The 7,176-nt window shown below is 28.8% G+C and overlaps 1 long non-coding RNA gene across 1 annotated transcript; it reads left to right on the top strand.

Moving 5' to 3' along the window:
• The first annotated feature begins 489 nt into the window (after nucleotides 1-489).
• LOC117129932 lies at nucleotides 490-2,990 on the top strand. Its single transcript, XR_004453441.1, has 2 exons — nucleotides 490-609; nucleotides 2,702-2,990. It is a non-coding gene; the product is annotated as an uncharacterized LOC117129932 (long non-coding RNA).
• Nucleotides 2,991-7,176: the final 4,186 nt, after the last annotated feature.

Below are 7,176 nucleotides of genomic sequence, written 5' to 3'. Positions count from 1 at the left end.
AATTGACAAAAAACTTAAAATGATGCCCATGTACCATGAAAATAAGTTTAATATACATTAATACAAATGTAGAATGTGTTTAGAAATTTTAAAACAACCTCAAAGATCATATGCTTCATTATTACAGCATTTACCGAAAAAATCAGTATTTTCGTAGGGGTTATTAGCCCATAGATTTTGAGAAAAAAATTTAAAAATATGAAAATTTAGTTTTAATGCATAGTTGCATCTTTCACTAACATATGATGAAGGTCAAAGAGGTTTGGGACCTTTTTTGTCAACGTGTTTCTAGAGAATAGCTATTTTATAGTGGTTAGTCCACCAATTTCAGGAGTATTATGAAGTTTTACTAATAATTAATTGACAAAAATTAAAACGATGCCCATGTACCATGAAAATGAGTTTAATATACATTAATAAAATGTAGAATGTGTTTAGAAATTTTAAAACAACCCCAATTATCATATGCTTCATTATTAGATATTTACCGAAAAATTCAGTATTTTCGTAGGGGTTAGCCCATAGATTTTGGAAAAAATTCAAAAATATGAAAAATCTGTTTTAATGCATATTTGCATCCTTCACTAACATATGATGAAGGTCAAAGAGGTTTACAACTTTTGTTGTCTCATTTCCTAGAAATAGCGATTTTATAGTGGTTAGTCCACCAATTTAGGGAGTATTATGAAGTTTTACTAATTAATTGACAAAAAACTTAAAACGATGCCCATGTACCATGAAAATGAGTTTAATATACATTAATACAAATGTAGAATGTGTTTAGAAATTTTAAAACAACCTCAAAGATCATATGCTTCATTATTAGAGCATTTACCGAAAAATTCAGTATTTTCGTAGGGGTTAGCCCATAGATTTTGAGAAAAATTTAAAAATATGAAAATTTAGTTTTAATGCATAGTTGCATCCTTCACTAACATATGATGAAGGTCAAAGAGGTTTGGGACCTTTTTTGTCAACGTGTTTCTAGAGAATAGCTATTTTATAGTGGTTAGTCCACCAATTTCGGGAGTATTATGAAGTTTTACTAAATTAATTGACAAAAAATTAAAACGATGCCCATGTACCATGAAAATGAGTTTAATATACATTAATACAAATGTAAAATGTGTTTATAAATTTTAAAACAACCCCAAAGATCATATGCTTCATTATTAGATTATTTACCGAAAAATCAGTATTTTCGTAGGAGTTAGCCCATAGATTTTGAGAAAAAGATTAAAAATAGAAAAAATCTGTTTTAATGCATATTTGCATCATTCACTAACATATGATAAAGGCCAAACAGGTTTGGAACTTTTGTTGTCTCCATTTCCCTAGAAAATAGCGATTTTATAAAGGTTAGTCCACCAATTTAGGGAGTATTATGAAGTTTTACTAATTTAATTGACAAAAAACTTAAAACGATGCCCATGTACCATGAAAATGAGTTTAATATACATTAATACAAATGTAGAATGTGTTTAGAAATTTTAAAACAACCCCAAAGATCATATGCTTCATTATTAGATCATTTACCGAAAAATCAGTATTTTCGTAGGGGTTAGTTAGCCCATAGATTTTGAGAAATTTAAAATATGAAAATTTAGTTTTAATGCATAGTTGCATCCTTCACTAACATATGATGAAGGTCAAAGAGGTTTGGACCTTTTTTGTCTCCGTTTTTCTAGAGAATAGCTATTTTATAGTGGTTAGTCCACCAATTTAGGGAGTATTATGAAGTTTTACTAAATTAATTGACAAAAAATTAAACGATGCCCATGTACCATGAAAATGAGTTTAATATACATTAATACAAATGTAAATGTGTTTAGAAATTTTAAAACAACCCCAAAGATCATATGCTTCATTATTAGAGCATTTACCGAAAAAATCAGTATTTTCGTAGGGGTTAGCCCATAGATTTTGAGAAAAATTCAAAAATAGGAAAAATCTGTTTTAATGCATATTTGCATCCTTCACTAACATATGATAAGGTAAAAGAGGTTTAGAACTTTTGTTGTCTCCATTTCCCTAGAAAGTAGCGATTTTATAGTGGTTAGTCCACCAATTTAGGGAGTATTATGAAGTTTTACTAATTTAATTGACAAAAAACTTAAAACGATGCCCATGTACCATGAAAATGAGTTTAATATACATTAATACAAATGTAGAATGTGTTTAGAAATTTTAAAACAACCTCAAAGATCATATGCTTCATTATTAGAGCATTTACCGAAAAATACAGTATTTTCATAGGGGTTAGCCCATAGATTTTGAGAAAATTTTAAAAATATGAAAATTTAGTTTTAATGCATAGTTGCATCCTTCACTAACATATGATGAAGGTCAAAGAGGTTTGGGACCTTTTTTGTCTCCGTGTTTTCTAGAGAATAGCTATTTTATAGTGGTTAGTCCACCAATTTAGGGAGTATTATGAAGTTTTACTAAATTAATTGACAAAAATTAAAACGATGCCCATGTACCATGAAAATGAGTTTAATATACATTAATAAAAATGTAGAATGTGTTTAGAAATTTTAAAACAACCCCAATTATCATATGCTTCATTATTAGATCATTTACCGAAAATTCAGTATTTTCGTAGGGTTAGCCCATAGATTTTGAAAAAAATCAAAAATATGAAAAATCTGTTTTAATGCATATTTGCATCCTTCACTAACATATGATGAAGGCCAAACAGGTTTGGAACTTTTGTTGTCTCCATTTCCCTAGAAAATAGCGATTTTATAAAGGTTAGTCCACCAATTTAGGGAGTATTAGTAAGTTTTACTAAATTAATTGACAAAATATTAAACTGATGCCCATGTTTCATGAAACTGAGTTTAATATACATTAATACAAATGTATAATGTGTTTAGAAATTTTAAAACAACCCCAAAGATCATATGCTTCATTATTAGAGCATTTACCGAAAAATTCAGTATTTTCGTAGGGATTAGCCCATAGATTTTGAGAAAAATTAAAAATATGAAAATTTAGTTTTAATGCATAGTTGCATCCTTCACTAACATATGATGAAGGTCAAAGAGGTTTGGGACCTTTTTTGTCTCCGTGTTTCTAGAGAATAACTATTTTATAGTGGTTAGTCCACCAATTTAAGGAGTATTATGAAGTCTTACTAAATTAATTGACAAAAAATTAAACCGATGCCCATGTACCATGAAAATGAGTTTAATATACATTAATAAAATGTAGAATGTGTTTAGAAATTTTAAAACAACCCCAATTATCATATGCTTCATTATTAGATTATTTACCGAAAAAATTCAGTATTTTCGTAGGGGTTAGCCCATAGATTTTGAGAAAAATTCAAAAATATGAAAAATCTGTTTTAATGCATAATTTGCATCCTTCACTAACATATGATGAAGGTCAAAGAGGTTTGGAACTTTTGTTGTCTCCATTTCCCTAGAAAATAGCGATTTTATAGTGGTTAGTCCACCAATTTAGGAGTATTATGAAGTTTTACTAATTTAATTGACAAAAAACTTAAACGATGCCCATGTACCATGAAAATGAGTTTATATACATTAATACAAATGTAGAATGTGTTTAGAAATTTTAAAACAACCCCAAAGATCATATGCTTCATTATTAGAGCATTTACCGAAAAATTCAGTATTTTCGTAGGGGTTAGCCCATAGATTTTGAGAAAATTTTAAAAATATGAAAATTTGTTTTAATGCATAGTTGCATCCTTCACTAACATATGATGAAGGTCAAAGAGGTTTGGGACCTTTTTTGTCTCTGTTTCTAGAGAATAGCTATTTTATAGTGGTTAGTCCACCAATTTAGGGAGTATTATGAAGTTTTACTCTAAATAATTGACAAAAAATTAAAACGATGCCCATGTACCATGAAAATGAGTTTAATATACATTAATACAAATGTAGAATGTGTTTAGAAATTTTAAAACAACCCCAAAGATCATATGCTTCATTATTAGAGCATTTACCGAAAAATCAGTATTTTCGTAGGGGTTAGCCCATAGATTTTGAGAAAAAATCAAAAATATGAAAAAATCTGTTTTAATGCATAGTTGCATCCTTCACTAACATATGATGAAGGTCAAAGAGGTTTGGAACTTTTGTTGTCTCCATTTCCCTAGAAAATAGCGATTTTATAGTGGTTAGTCCACCAATTTAGGGAGTATTATGAAGTTTTACTAATTTAATTGACAAAAAATTAAAACGATGCCCATGTACCATGAAAATGAGTTTAATATACATTAATACAAATGTAGAATGTGTTTAGAAATTTTAAAACAACCCCAAAGATCATATGCTTCATTATTAGAGCATTTACCGAAAAATTCAGTATTTTCGTAGGGGTTAGCCCATAGATTTTGAGAAAATTTTAAAAATATGAAAATTTAGTTTTAATGCATAGTTGCATCCTTCACTAACATATGATGAAGGTCAAAGAGGTTTGGGACCTTTTTTGTCAACGTGTTTCTAGAGAATAGCTATTTTATAGTGGTTAGTCCACCAATTTCGGGAGTATTATGAAGTTTTACTAAATTAATTGACAAAAAATTAAAACGATGCCCATGTACCATGAAAATGAGTTTAATATACATTAATAAAAATGTAGAATGTGTTTAGAAATTTTAAAACAACCCCAATTATCATATACTTCATTATTAGATCATTTACCGAAAAATTCAGTATTTTCGTAGGGGTTAGCCCATAGATTTTGAGAAAAATCAAAATATGAAAAATCTGTTTTAATGCATATTTGCATCCTTCACTAACATATGATGAGGTCAAAGAGGTTTGGAACTTTTGTTGTCTCCATTTCCCTAGAAAATAGCGATTTTATAGTGGTTAGTCCACCAATTTAGGGAGTATTATGAAGTTTTACTAATTTAATTGACAAAAACTAAAACGATGCCCATGTACCATGAAAATGAGTTTAATATACATTAATACAAATGTAGAATGTGTTTAGAAATTTTAAAACAACCCCAAAGATCATATGCTTCATTATTACAGCATTTACCGAAAAAATCAGTATTTTCGTAGGGGTTATTAGCCCATAGATTTTGAGAAAAAAATTTAAAAATATGAAAATTTAGTTTTAATGCATAGTTGCATCTTTCACTAACATATGATGAAGGTCAAAGAGGTTTGGGACCTTTTTTGTCAACGTGTTTCTAGAGAATAGCTATTTTATAGTGGTTAGTCCACCAATTTCAGGAGTATTATGAAGTTTTACTAAATTAATTGACAAAAAATTAAAACGATGCCCATGTACCATGAAAATGAGTTTAATATACATTAATAAAAATGTAGAATGTGTTTAGAAATTTTAAAACAACCCCAATTATCATATGCTTCATTATTAGAGCATTTACCGAAAAATTCAGTATTTTCGTAGGGTTAGCCCATAGATTTTGAGAAAAATTCAAAAATATGAAAAATCTGTTTTAATGCATATTTGCATCCTTCACTAACATATGATGAAGGTCAAAGAGGTTTAGAACTTTTGTTGTCTCCATTTCCCTAGAAAATAGCGATTTTATAGTGGTTAGTCCACCAATTTAGGGAGTATTATGAAGTTTTACTAATTTAATTGACAAAAAACTTAAACGATGCCCATGTACCATGAAAATGAGTTTAATATACATTAATACAAATGTAGAATGTGTTTAGAAGTTTTAAAACAACCCCAAAGATCATATGCTTCATTATTAGATCATTTACCGAAAAATCAGTATTTTCGTAGGGGGGTTAGCCCATAGATTTTGAGAAAAATTCAAAAATATAAAAATTTTGTTTTAATGCATATTTGCATCCTTCACCAACATATGATGAAGGTCAAAGAGGGTTGGGACCTTTTTTGTCTCCGTGTTTCTAGAGAATAACTATTTTATAGTGGTTAGTCCACCAATTTAGGGAGTATTATGAAGTTTTACTAAATTAATTGACAAAAAATTAAAACGATGCCCATGTACCATGAAAATGAGTTTAATATACATTAATACAAATGTAGAATGTGTTTAGAAATTTTAAAACAACCAAAGATCATATGCTTCATTATTAGAGCATTTACCGAAAAATCAGTATTTTCGTAGGGGTTAGCCCATAGATTTTGAGAAAAAATTCAAAAATATGAAAAATCTGTTTTAATGCATATTTGCATCCTTCACTAACATATGATGAAGGTCAAAGAGGTTTGGAACTTTTGTTGTCTCCATTTCCCTAGAAAATAGCGATTTTATAGTGGTTAGTCCACCAATTTAGGGAGTATTATGAAGTTTTACTAATTTAATTGACAAAAAACTTAAAACGATGCCCATGTACCATGAAAATGAGTTTAATATACATTAATACAAATGTAGAATGTGTTTAGAAATTTAAAACAACCTCAAAGATCATATGCTTCATTATTAGAGCATTTACCGAAAAATTCAGTATTTTCGTAGGGGTTAGCCCATAGATTTTGAGAAAATTCAAAAATATGAAAATTTAGTTTTAATGCATAGTTGCATCCTTCACTAACATATGATGAAGGTCAAAGAGGTTTGGACCTTTTTTGTCTCGTGTTTCTAGAGAATAGCTATTTTATAGTGGTTAGTCCACCATTTAGGGAGTATTATGAAGTTTTACTAAATTAATTGACAAAAAATTAAAACGATGCCCATGTACCATGAAATGAGTTTAATATACATTAATACAAATGTAGAATGTGTTTAGAAATTTTAAAACAACCCCAATTATCATATGCTTCATTATTAGAGCATTTACCGAAAAATTCAGTATTTTCGTAGGGGTTAGCCCATAGATTTTTGAAAAAAAATCAAAATATGAAAATCTGTTTTAATGCATATTTGCATCATTCACTAACATATGATGAAGGTCAAAGAGGTTTACAACTTTTGTTGTCTCCATTTCCCCAGAAAATAGCGATTTTATAGTGGTTAGTCCACCAATTTAGGGAGTATTATGAAGTTTTACTAATTTAATTGACAAAAAACTTAAAACGATGCCCATGTACCATGAAAATGAGTTTAATATACATTAATACAAATGTAGAATGTGTTTAGAAATTTTAAAACAACCTCAAAGATCATATGCTTCATTATTAGAGCATTTACCGAAAAAACAGTATTTTCGTAGGGGTTAGCCATAGATTTTGAGAAAAATTTTAAAA

Source organism: Brassica rapa, unplaced genomic scaffold (assembly GCF_000309985.2).
Source record: "Brassica rapa cultivar Chiifu-401-42 unplaced genomic scaffold, CAAS_Brap_v3.01 Scaffold0256, whole genome shotgun sequence".
NCBI classification, from domain to species: Eukaryota; Viridiplantae; Streptophyta; class Magnoliopsida; order Brassicales; family Brassicaceae; genus Brassica; species Brassica rapa.
The sequence above is the reverse complement of the archived record's forward strand: the minus strand, read 5'-3'. Positions and strand labels throughout refer to the sequence as shown.